Raw genomic sequence first — 13,826 nt, 5'->3', positions numbered from 1 at the left:
TATAGAAGCACGTGCTTTTCCTCTACTCTTTCCTACTGGGAAAGGAGGAAGGCAAGATGATAGACCTACTCAGATAACAGCATCAGAATACCGCTCATTACGAATGTATTCTGAAAATCCCAGATTTAGACAAAATGTGGAATACATATTCCACCTACTCTTTGAAAGTGAACTTGCAACTCTATGTTACGGAGTTGCACACACATTGAAATCAGGAACCCACTTTCAATATATGTCAGCTACGCAATTACTACAAAATGAGCAAGAAAAAGATGAGGTTTTAGAATCAAGCATTACAAATCTGTTAGCAAACATGCGTGGTACTAAAGAGTACTGGTTCTGACATCACAGAGATGTATGTTGTCTGATAAGAAACCTTGGTCCAGCCACTTGGTTTGTTGCGCAGAAATAAAGCAAATTAAAATAAAAGTGTCCAGAATAACCATCCATCTCTAGCAGAGTTTGTACAAAAACTTCAAACAAAACAGCTAATACAGTCATTTAGCGAAACAAAACAAGCTTCCAGTACAGACACTTTGCCTCCTTTATAGAATGTGGCTGCTATGAAGCTGCAGATCGTTTAACCAGTGCTGCTTTGTATGGAAAATCTAAAAATATAGTATGGCTAAGTCTTGGTCCTGCTAAATCTAGAAAAAGAGTTCTCAAATCATACGACGGCATAGAAACAATAGCCAAAAATGATCCCAACAGCCAAGACATTTTGAAAAACAATTTACTAGACACATTCTACCCAAACAGGAGTACCACTTTGGAAACCATGTGTCTATACCACATATCCCAAAACTTCACATACAAAAATAATATAAAACCCGATGAAAAAAAGGTATATACAGAGTGACAAATTGTGAAGGCAGCTTAGTGAAACTTACCAAACCAAGCTTAATTAATCATATCAAATTGTCATTAAAAACTGCTCAACATAAAGAACTATATTACATGTCCCTGCTACAACATTTTAAACCATGGAGAAAAGAAGAAGAGATACTAGATAACTATGACTCCTATGAAGATGCTTTCAAAGCAAATTAAAGCACTATAACTGATGTAAACTTTACACAGGACAAAACAATGTTGCACAATGAACAGCAACACGAAGAAGAACTCCAGGCCCAACTAGATAAGGACACAGTAGTCAACCTTCTGTAACAGGAAGCCAAGAACCACTGGGACAGCCACTAATAGCAAATGAGGCAGAATTAGCTATGACAGAAGTAGACAACACCATGTCTCACTATGAAGAAGATACAGAAGACTTAACTGTACTACAATCAAAATTGAACAAAGAGCAGCATACCATTTTTCAAGAAGTAACAAAAGAATTTGCACATGGTATACAACATGAAAATAAAGAATGTACCTGCAAAAATTACAAACCTATACTACTATACGTCAGTGGTGAAGCTGGTTCAGGCAAAACATTCTTAATCAAAATCATCAGCAAGTTCCTTCAACAATTGACAAACTGTCAGCTGTTGTAACTGCCCCCACAGGTTTAGCTGCCTACAACATAGGCGGTGTCACTTTACACAGATTACTGCTCCTTCCAGTAGAACACCAAAACAAATTCAAATATTACAAACTTTCTACAGAAGCTGCAATGGAACTGCGCAGAGTGTTAAAACAAATGAAAATGTTATTAATAGATGAAGTGAGCATGGTCTCCAACCTAATGTTGGCTTTGATTCACCTCAGATTACAAGAAGTACTTAAAACAAACTACGAAGAGCTCTTTGGAGGAAAACACATTATTGTTTTCGGAGATCTTCTTCAATTGACACCAGTAAAAGGTGAACCTATTTTTAAAACCTTAGAATACAAACTCTGCCGTAAAACTGTTGGTAACATAGGAAATGTCAACCTTTGGCAACATTTCCAATACAGAGAATTAACATAAAACATGCGCCAATCTGCAGGCCTCACCAACGCCAACATTTTAAAAAGTATTAGAGTTGGTGTACTATCTCTAGAAGCACAAGCAATATTAAAAACCCGGCACATCCATGCACTTTATGGCCATAACTCATGTGCTACTGATGTCATGGAACAATTAGCACACAAAAATGTCAATTGTATGCCCTTAATGCCAACTCTTGCAAGCTGTTCCACATTCAATAAAACAATGTTGAAAAAGAAATGCAACCAATAATTGAAATTTGCAAACTGGACGTACTTGGTATGACACTACCCATGTGTCAACAAGCCACAACAAGACTAAATACCTTAGAAAATTCTATCTCCAACACAGCTGGTTTGGAGAAAATATTATAATTATCTTTAAACTGTAGAGATATGCTTAAACATAACCTTGAGGTGGAGCAAGGACTAGTTAATGGAGCACTGGGTACAGTTGTTGGCTTTCAAACATACCCACGTGACAACAACATTCAGTTTGTCAATATTCTCTTTGACAAACTTTCAGAAGTAAAAAGGATAGGCGCTCAACAACTCGATTCCTTCTTTTGAAAGACAGGTATGTACGCAGAGAACAATTTTCTCTAACTCTAACATAAGCAGTCACCATTCAGAAATCACAAGGTCTTACCCTAGATAAAGCATTGATAGATATTGAGAACACAGTCTTTAAAGAAGGCATGAGCACTATCACGCTTACGTACACTTGACAGTCTATTTCTAATCACCTTTGATGCAAGTAAAGTAAACGCTGATATTCCTTGCATTTTAGAATACAATAGACTACGTTCACTATACACCCCCACCTAAAAACATATCCTGTTCCACAAAAAGCAAAACGTTGTAAAAGAAAACTACTTCAAACAGAAATGCAACATGATCTCACTGCAAATCCTCTAAAGAGAGTAAAAGAAGCTAATACTTCATCAATTACTACAACCAAAGAAGAATCTATTACTGAAAGTAACTCAGGTACTTCTTCAAAGATGCAACATACACTCCAAAAAAAATGACTTGGACACAGAACTATCTGGTCCATTCAAATTTTCAAATATAACTGGTGTAAATTGCTATGCAAATGTAGCAATCAATATTCTATTTCAATTGCCACCAATTGTTGACAACATTTACTTACACAGTACAGACAAATTGTGTTTGCAAATGTTAGTCCTTCATAGAAATGCAACCAACAATCCTGACAATAGATATAGTGTTCATGGAATAAGACAAGAATTGGACTACTGTGCTGGAATGTTGGAATTCACTATAAACTCACAAGAAGATCCACAAGAATTTCTAATGTACTTACTACAAGTACTGGAAAACAAAAACATACCTATAAATGAAATCTTCCAGATTTCATACATGTGGAAACATACATGCACTCTGTGCAACAATATGCAACACAAAGAAATACCTAATGAACGTTTTGTGTATGTATCCATACCTAACTCTGAATCCGTTCCATTTCATCAACTTGTACGAAATGCAAACCATGGCAGATTATGTACTACCTGCAATTCAGATAATCGTTCCACCTTACTAATACAAACACATAGTAAATATGTAATACTAATGCTTCTACGTTACAATGCAAATGGTACTAAAAACAACTGCAAGCTGACTGGATTCACACATGGTCAAGTATCACCTCCACAACAATAGGTATAATCTACCATGCAGGAACCACAACCGATGCAGGTCACTACACTACATATATAAAAAAAGAATTGTGGATGGTTTGAATGTAATGATAGTACCATTACTTTAAAGAAAAGATTACCAGCAAATCTTATAAACACTTATTTAATATTCTTAAAACCAAAATTGAATAACTAATCTGTGCATAAACATTAATAAATCTTCAATTAGGAAACTATAAACAGTTACAATACGCCAACATGTATCTAACTGCCCCAAGATTCTGCAACAACCAAACAGATAAATCAATACCAATAAATTATAAGAAGGCATAAACAGTTAGAATATGCCAACAGGTATCTAACTGCCCCTAAATTCTGCATAAACCAAACAGTTAAATCAATACTACCAAAATATAACAAGAAAAAAACAGTTAGAATATGCCAACATGTATCTAACTGCCCCAAGAATCTGCAACAACCCAACAGATAGATTATCAACTTGAGAATATAAATAAAAAAACGATAACCAATTACAATTCAACAGCAGGTATCTAACAATCTGCAACAAGCCAACAGATAGAACATTAGCCAGAAAGAACAAGTAAACACTGAAAACACCGAAATAAATGTACTGTACCAAAACAAAAAAAAGTTTTTTTTTTAATCCAACATGGATTTCTTTTCCCACAGACCCAATGATTTAAGCAACAAACAGAGAAACTGAGAAAACTGCACAGTACACTGGTTTGTAATCTACTAAATATGAGGGTCGAAATGAATCAGAAATGTCTATTATTCAATGTTATAAGTCTTTATAAACTACCAACACTAACATGATCTTTTTTATCACAGAAATTGACAAAGAAAATATGTGCTCCAGTTACCAAACCAAACAGTAAGTATATTATAATAAATACAACTCACAAATACTGCTCTATAACACAACCATTGAAGCAAACATGTAACCGTACACCACAACACAAAATGTTTACTCCCATGGATATGTTATACTGCAGTGCTTGTTACCAAACTCTACAATATTAATGACATGAAGTAGCCAAAACTTCACATACAAACTATACAAATCAAACAGTACATAAACTGTAGATTTGCAAATATTTAATAGATATTCAATTCTATGGATGTCATCTATGGGTGTGATATGCTGCGGTGGTTGTGGCCAGGGCCTAGAGTCTTGGGTGCATGGCTGAAGGCCGTAGGCCATGCACCCAAGACTCTAGGCACTGGACCCAACCACCGCAGCATATCACACCCATAGATCATACACATAGAATCAAAAAGCCATGCACCCAAGACTCTAGGCCCTGGCCACAACCACCGCAGCATATCACACCCAAAGAATCAAACATTTTAACTGGCTATATGAGCTACCGCATTATTTTTTTATGTCATGACGAATACAACAGGGTTTGCGTACAGCATGGACAGGTATAGTGTCTTTAGGGCACCCTCATTTTGGTTAATTGCGAAAATTCCGGACATTGATTGTTTTCTAAGAACAGTTTAATCTTGCCTGCGGACAGTACGGACAGGTATAGTGTCCTTAGGACACCCACATTTTGGATAATTACAGACATCCCGGACACCGCTTGTGTTTTAAGAACAGTTTTATTTTGCTTGCGTACAGTACGGACAAGTATAGTGTCCTTAGGACACCTCCATTTTGTTTACTTACGGACATTCCGGACACCACGCGTGTTCTTAGAACAGATCCAACTTGCCTGCGGACAGTACGGACATATATAGTGTCCTTAGGACACCTTCATTTTGGTTAATTACGGACATCCCGGACAGCTCATCTGTCCGCGGACAAGACAAACACAACGGGGGTGCCTGCCACCTAAATAAATACAGCATTTGACCCATCTCTGACTCCCCCACCCTCCCCACTTACACACAACACACTTGCCAAAATTGTATTTCTCCCCCATTTGTCACTGCGCTATCCGCGTATGTCTGCTGATCCAAGATGGCGGGCGCATCAAAACAATCCGACACACTTCACGCCCTTCATCATCCAATCAATGAACACGCCGCATGTCCAAGGACATGACGCGAGGTGATCAGCCAATCTGTATCCTGTCCGCGGAGCGAACAGGGAAATGTGTCCGAGGAGTGGACATAGATATCACTAATTTTTGTGACCTACTTTTTGGTCATTTAAAAAAAACTACTGGACGGATTTTCACCAAAAAGCACGCTTTTGGACAAAGCTGCTGCTCCTGCCGCAAATTTGGTGAAAATCCATGCAGCGGTTTGGGCTGTAGGCATGAGCAAAGTTTTTTCCCCATTCAGTCCATGGGAAAAACAGAAGTTTTGGGACCCACCCCCCCCCTATAACCTTTCCCCCCTGGACCAAACCTCAGCAAACTTTGCAAAAAAATTCAAAGTGGCCATATACTTTGTAAAGTTTGGTGAGGATTCGTCCAGGGGGAGCGAAGTTATACGCCGCCCAAAAAGTTCTCTTTCTATGGGATTAGCAATTTAACCATAAATACTGTGGCTGTGTAATAAAAGGTAACGTTTAGTTATAACTAAACCTGTTCCCCTGTTTTCATGTGGACTTCACCACCCCCACACGGACTCCTACCCTTCCTATCTATATTATACAGCATATGTATTGCACAGCATGTTTATAAACTGTTTAATCAAGCAGTTTGTATAATTGTTAAATGCTATTCTGATTACCCGATTGCATACTACACGCTTGCGCGATCTGTGACTGTAAAGGTATACATTTACTAAACAATAAGTTATGACCTGACATTAGAGCCTGCTATCAATGACTTATGATCGAAAAGCAGCAATTAGTCAAATCAATGTCAATACGCGCAAACACAGGTAAACCTCTGCGATGGAAAAGACAGGACATGCAAAGATGGCCGCTGTCTTCACATTGTTATGGAAAACCAATTGAAATGTACTCTCAGGCTAGAAGGCCCTGGTATTTGGAAGTGTCAAGGAAGGACACATGGGTGGAAAGAAGAAACGAAGGCCAGAGAGGCTTAGCGTGTGTATTCAGCTAAGGAATGGTTTACTTTCACTTCAAAATGTGACGCATTGCTCAAATGACATCAATCGTGCACACGCTTTAGCCACTGCAGGCAAACAATGCCGGTCACGTTCTAAATGATAGCATAACCTAAATCATGCTCTGCCTGATCGCACTGTCCCCATGTAGGGCAGCAACATTTATAAGGATTTCTGGAACCATGGATGTTTAACACTATGGGCCTCATTACGACCCTGGTGGACAGCCGTGCATGTAATACAGGCACGGCTGCTGCCAGAGTCGTTTTTTTTTCCGTCGCCTGGTGGGCAGAAAGGCACTCGTACCGTAATCCCCGGACCGGCAACCTTGTAATGAGGCCCTATATTTCACTGGTGGTTATATTAAAAGGCAATATAGAGCCTCTGTTTGCGGTACTACCACCGGGGCCACCAGACGGGTTTCAGATTAGGCAAAGAGCACTAATTAGGCCCGTCTGAAGATGTGTGGGCCATAACAACATGGTGTTTGGGCACCCTCCTCCCCCGTGCTTAGGGCACAAAGCAGTCTGAGCCATCCGTGGAGGACACACATTACAATGGAAATAAAAATAAGGTTAATAGCCGCCAATTACCACGAGACGGTGAACCAACAGTGATATGAAACACTGAATGCCTGCTGACTAGCTATCAATCCCTTCTTTCTAAGCAAGTGGCTGACGTGGACGAACTAGTGTTGAAAGGCAACAAGGTGGTAACATTTCTGTTTTCCCCAATGGAAGTGAGAGCCGGACATGCTCCAGCAAACCCAGCTTGCAAAGTGCACACTCGAAACCCCAGAACGTAAGTATTTGTATTTTTTTGTATTTTATTTATTTATAATGCGCAAACCAACAGGCCCGGAGGCATCAGGGCGCAATTTGTACAAGGTTACAGATATGCAGGTATAACAGAGAAACATTAAACATTTACACATGGGATCCGATATGCAGGTATAACAAAGAATCCTTATATACATTTACAAGAGGATCTTATATACATATGTACAGTAGTTTCAGTGCCGATAGGTGATAGTAGCGGTCGGCAAGTCAGGGTAGGTCAGGAAGAAGCGCAAAGCCGGCCTTAAAGCTGGTTGAAAAGCCAAGATCTAGTATTGGCTTTGAAGGTATTGAAAGAGTCTTCCGCTCTAATTGAAACAGGGAGGGAGTTCCATAACTTGGAAGCTAAAACGGGTAAGTAACATCTGAAGGAAAATATTCCTGTGTTATTAAACTGCTGACTAACAATATAGATGCAGTTGCTGCGCCCCCCCCCCCTGCAGCTCCAGACCCCCTTTAATTTGAAAAGGTTGGAAGGCCCTGACGCCATCCCTGGCAGTAAGAGTATGCATGCAGGTAAAGGGCAATCCACACATATATTCCAGGGACCACAGAGGTTTTATGCGCATGAGTTTCTTGTTTGCAGCAGTGCTCAAAATGGACATATTTTACTGTGGGATCCCATCAAGGGAGGTGGGAAGTGTGGCTGGAACTGGGAGTGAGCGGTGTTGGGAGTGGTCGGTGAGTGGGGGATGATTTTCACTCCCCTCTACACATCACCATTTGCCTCTCAGAAGGTTAATCACGAACACCTAGAAATAAAACCCAAGTGTGCAACGTTTCCTATAATGTTGCCTTTCTACCTGGCAGCTGTACTGAATAGGACTCATTTCCTGCAATGTACAATCTTAAAAAGTCATTTCTCAAACTTCTTCATAAGACGCTGGAGTCGTCTTGTGGTTAGGTGATTCGCCCCCCATCCTAAGGCTCTTGTGTCGAACCCTGGCCTTGATAGAAGCGACACCATTGAAGAAGTCCAAACGCATTAAAATAATGAAAGGTGAACATTTATGAAAATGGACCTCGGTGGGAGCCGCAAGACATTCTTTGCCGGATCCCAAAATCCGGCCCAAATGCCAGCACTGGTTTGTATGGATTCAAACACAAACAGACGACAGTGGCCAGGAAGGCAGCTCAAAATCCCCACAAGATGGGCAGAGCGGCCAGAGTAGCTGCCTGAAAACCCCAAGAGGACCACACCAGTGCCCGATGCCCTTTAAAGCTTCCTCCTAGCTCCTAGAGGGCCAAAGTGACCAGGAAGCAGCCTGCAGGCACTAGCAGACCACCCTGTGGCAGCACTAAGACACATGTTCCTCCCACACCATGAATGTGAAACCTTGACTGACAGCAGATCCAAAGCCCCTCCCTGGCTTGTGGGCCGGGTGCCTCTGCATGCTGCCTGGGCTACCCTTCCCTTCTCTGAACACTTGCCACGTCACGGGATTCCGCATTTCACAGCATCCTGTGACCTTTAAGACTATCCACCTAAAAGGAATGAATGTCACATTCCTGGAGGGGACTTTGGGTCACTTATGACCAAGGCTGCTCTTTGAACAAGGGCACATGTTTATAGGAAGCTCGCTATTTCATCCGGGTCAGCTAGCGTGCCTGAAGCAGTGCAGGAGAAGGAGAATGTGGAATGATGTAGCTGCAAGGCAATGTGGTGGTCTATTGCCACAGGCGGTGGCTAACCACCAGGCCTTGAGATGGTGCCCTGGGAGCCGGTCTTACACATTATGAAACTAGCTGGACTGGAGGGAGATGGGTCCTGCTGACTAGAAGAGGATATCAGTGAGTTCATGGTGTGTAGCAAGACACATGTAAATAATACGTCGCAAAGGAAGGTATACCAAAGTGTGTCCCCAAAAGCTCGTCCACCCCAACCACAGAATCTATGACAGCCCCCTATTTCACTGTTTATACATGATGCCATGTAATACAGATCAATGTGTTTAAAGTTCTTACACCTAGATGATCATACATATTAAAATACATTCATAAAAACCCATCAACACAAACCACAGTTGTGTCCACAAGTGTGAATGTCCAAGGAAAGCAAACATCAATTCCTAATGACACTTCAAATGAATGTCCCATTTCAGCGTGTGCTGCTCAATTGCATGTTCTCCTTAACATCAATAAAACGCTCACACTGATAGCAAGACACATTACATACCGACAATGAATGCCAATGTACAGTTAATGCATGCATCACACATAGCCCCACCCACAACATTCTCCATCTTACAGGTGGCATGCAGGGGGGGAGGGGCTGAGGAGGATGGCAAATGATCCTCTGTAAACTTCAGGGGGTTCAGAATAATGCTCTCCTTATAACTAAAAACGTGTCTGGAAGAGAACACATTTCAGAGTATAGGAAAGGTCTTCATTGGCTTCCAGTGAAAGCTAGAGTCCAACTTAAGATTCTTACTCTGGCACACAAGTGCATCCATGGAAAAGCTACAGCACATCTCTCAAGTGTCGGGAGGATAGCTCAGGGGCAATGTGCTCGCCTTGGAAACAAAACGACACGGATCACCACAAGTTCGGTTCCTGGGTCCGCGCTTAGAAACCTCTGGGTGTTAAGCATGTTATAAATAACCAATCATATCAAATTTTAAAGAAAAGCGAACTACCAGCCGAAAAAGAGTACTGCGAGCGAGCAATAGTCAACCGCTCGTCTGCCCTAAGCCAAATCAAGGTAAGGGTAAAGGCAAACCCTTCCCTTTTCTGGCAGTCTCTGCTTGGAACTTTCTCTGGCTCTACGGCTGGAAAAGAATCTACGGTCCTTCTGCGCTCGATTAAGAACCATGCTGATTGAATACACTTCTCTCACCTGTTTTTCTGTATTCTCTCTTTAGATTATCCTGAGCTTTACATTTTGGCTGGTGTGCTTTTGTCGCACCCTGATGCCTGTCATGTTTTTCGGCGCATAACAAATAAATAAATAAAAAACATAAGGAGCTGGATTCACAGATAAACTGTCACACAACCCGCAGAACCTACCACAGGCCATTACTTTGCTGAGGGTGTTACATCTGCCATTTTATGAGTGGACCTTCCGATCCTACAGAACCTATAACAAGGAGACTATCTACGGGCCCTAGACCCAGAGGATAATCACACCATGCAATATCTCGAACCCAGCTGTGAAAAGCCACCAAGAGCAGGCCCATCACCTCCCAAACCTAATAGCCCTTGACACCAACTTCTGAGAATAACCCCTACCATGTTCCCCTCTGGGATGCACCAAAGGAATTGGCTCTTCCAGAACCGCCAGGTGAAAAAATGGCCTTCAGAGTTGACGAAGGAGAAGGACTCAACCCCACACAGAACAGGAGGATTGCTGGTGACATGACATATACGGGGATGTAGGCAATGCTGCTGAGGAACATCAAAGAAGGCACTAATAAGAATAAAAGCAGCGAGTGGAGTGAGTAACACAAAAAGAAGAGTGGCAGACCCAAGAAAGGGGCACCAACGTTAGCAGAATCCACTGCCACAAATACCCAAACGCCAGCAGCATTGTGGCATGAAGAAGACAGGCTGAGCAAGAGCAGGAGTAGAACAAAGGAGAGAGATGAAGACGACACAAAGAGCAGACTCCAAAGGTATGTGTTTATGCCTCTTAAATAGTCTGATGTTAAGCTATGTTAACATCATTTTTAAAGTAAGAGATTCTCCCAAAAACATCTATGCGCTATGGGGCAACACAAAATAAGAACATTTGCAGGAAGATAGCGGAACAGATTCGGGGCAAGGGAAAACATGTTTTCATGACCATGCAAAAGAAAAGGTGATCATGGAAGAGGTGATCGCTGCTTAGCCGAAAATTCCAAAGTACTGGAGCCGGGCGAGAAAAGGAACGGCCACCAATACCCTAGGTATGGAACGAGGAGGCACACATTTGCGTATGCTCGCTAATCTTGAAGGAGTTTTCTTGTGCAGTCTCTCTGGGATCGGCAGATTACTGCGCGACCAATTGGGTGTCAAGATGTTTGCCTGAATTTTGCTGCCTATATCTGTAAGTGGAGGTGGATTTAGGGAAGTCATTCATCTAGGGGGTAAAGGGGGGAGTTGTGGGGGTTCTCCCCCACATATATATGCAGCAAAATCAAGCAGTCAAAAAAAAAGAATTTGAGCAATTCCCCTGCGACCAAAGGGATTTGCAGTACTCCACCTCAACCGCCTCTCTTTTAGGAAATGAGGGCCAAATCCATGCCAGGCCTTGGGCACTACAGACAAAGGAGCTCATTTTCGAGATGCTGATAATTCAGAGGCATGGGCACGCACTTATGTGTGAATGGGTCCCGGCAGCCGAATTTTCCTCATTTGCATGGCAGAGTGCAAAAGGGGAGGGCAGAAAGGTGGAGTACATGGTTTTGCATGACTCATTTGCACTCCTCCATCAAATCGAGTAATTCCGCCAGCCACTGACACAAGGCAGGCAGCGTTTATAATAGGTTCCGCTTTTTTGCTGGTGCAAAAAGCAGGCAGACTCTATAGGAATCCCAGAATTTGCACTGGCATGAAAATATGGCGGAGAGGTAGGGAGTGCTGGAAACGCAAGTCACGTTCCACCCCTCCTCTCTGCCAGACAAATGCCAGACAAATGAATGAAAATGGAGCGTAACATGAATGGAAGGCATAAAAGCATTACCTACTCTCGTCCCGGGAGGATAGCTCAGCGGCAACGCGTTCGCCTTGGAAGCAAGACGACACGAAGCAACACAGATTCGGTCCGCGCTTAGAAACCTCTGGGTATTTAAGCGCATTATAAATACGCAACAAAGAGAAAAAAAAGAAACAATTACGCAACAAAAAAAAAAAAACTATTCCTGTAACAGTGCCTCAATGCCCACGGGCAGTGTGAGTGCTTTAAAAATGCAAATAAATAAAACTGTGACTTTACGTCTTTCATTTACGTTACGCCTATAACAAAATGAGCTCCAGTGTCTTAAACGCAATAACACGCCTAACTACCGGCAGCTTGTTATGGGCTCTGTGTGATGGTGTGACATGACTCTAGTTCTTTAAAGGAACGATCAGAATGCTGTTTTTTCAATATGTTACAGTGTTGCAATATGTCCTTGAGCGAGGCCGAGATAAACACGTTTGCAGGATTCCAGCTTTGATGTAACAAAGGTTTTCACCTGCACGATCGTCAGATGGCAAAAACTACACTTGGAAATTTCACTTATCTGTGGTATAAACTGTACAAGCCAAATTCCGGATGCACAGTACTTTTGCAAGTAGTGGAATCTCATGGTAAAGACCTATTGGTAATCAGAATCCCCTCAGTTTTAGTTGGAATAAACTTGAGCTCGTTATAGTTCATGTAGTGTGTTGCTTTTGACCTGCAGTCTTTGTGATTTCAAATCTGTATCCAGATCCTCATTGCACCTTCTCTAAGGAGCTAAGAAGGATCTTGGTGCCATCCTTGCTCCCTTTAGTGTACCACCTCAAGTGGCTATACAAGAGGAGGAAAGATCTGCCCTGAGGTGGATCACGCAAAAAGGGCATCAAGCCAAAAGGCGATCAAGCCAGAAGAGCAGGAAGCCAGAGGAGCAAATGCCATAAGTAGAAGCAAGCCAGAAGAAGAGGATGAACTCAAAAGAGCAAAATACACGAGTAGAAGCAAGCCAGAAGAGGAGGAGGTAAGAAGAGCAAAAAAGACATGAGTAGAAGGAAGTCAGAAGAGGAGGATGTCAGAAGAGCAAAAAAGACATGAGTGGAAGCCAGCTGCAGAGGATGAATTCAGAAGAGCAACAGACATGAGCAGAAGCAAGCCAGAAGAGCAGGAAGCCAGAGGAGCAAATGCCTAAAGTAGAAGCAAGCCAGACGAAGAGGATGAATTCAGAAGAGCAAATTACATGAGTAGAAGCAAGCCAGAAGAGGAGGATGTCAGAAGAGCAAAGAAGACATGAGTAGAAGCCAGCTGGAAGAGGATGAATCCAGAAGAGCAAAGTCATGAGTAGAAGCAAGCCAGAAGAGGAGGAAGTAAGAAGAGCAAAAATGACATGAGTAAAAGCAAGGCAGAAGAAGAGAATGAATTCAGAAGAACAGAATACATAAGTATACACCGGTCAGAAGAGGAGGAAGTCAGAAGAGCAAAAGCCACGAGTAGAAGCAAGCCAGAAGAGGAGGAGGTCAGAAATGAAAAACACACGAGTACACACAAGCCTTAAGAGGACATCAGAAGGGCAAAGTCATGAGTACATGCCAGCCAGAAGTGGAGAAAGTCAGAAGAGCAAAATACATGAACACGCCAAGCTGAAGGGGGAGGAAGTCAGAAGAGGAAAAGTCATGAGTAGAAGCAGGCCAGAAGAGGAATAGATTAGAGGGAGAGAAAGAGGAAGAACCT

Source organism: Ambystoma mexicanum, chromosome 4p (assembly GCF_040938575.1).
Source record: "Ambystoma mexicanum isolate Mex_15411 chromosome 4p, UKY_AmexF1_1, whole genome shotgun sequence".
In the NCBI taxonomy this organism is placed as follows: Eukaryota; Metazoa; Chordata; class Amphibia; order Caudata; family Ambystomatidae; genus Ambystoma; species Ambystoma mexicanum.
This window is presented reverse-complemented; position numbering follows the sequence as displayed.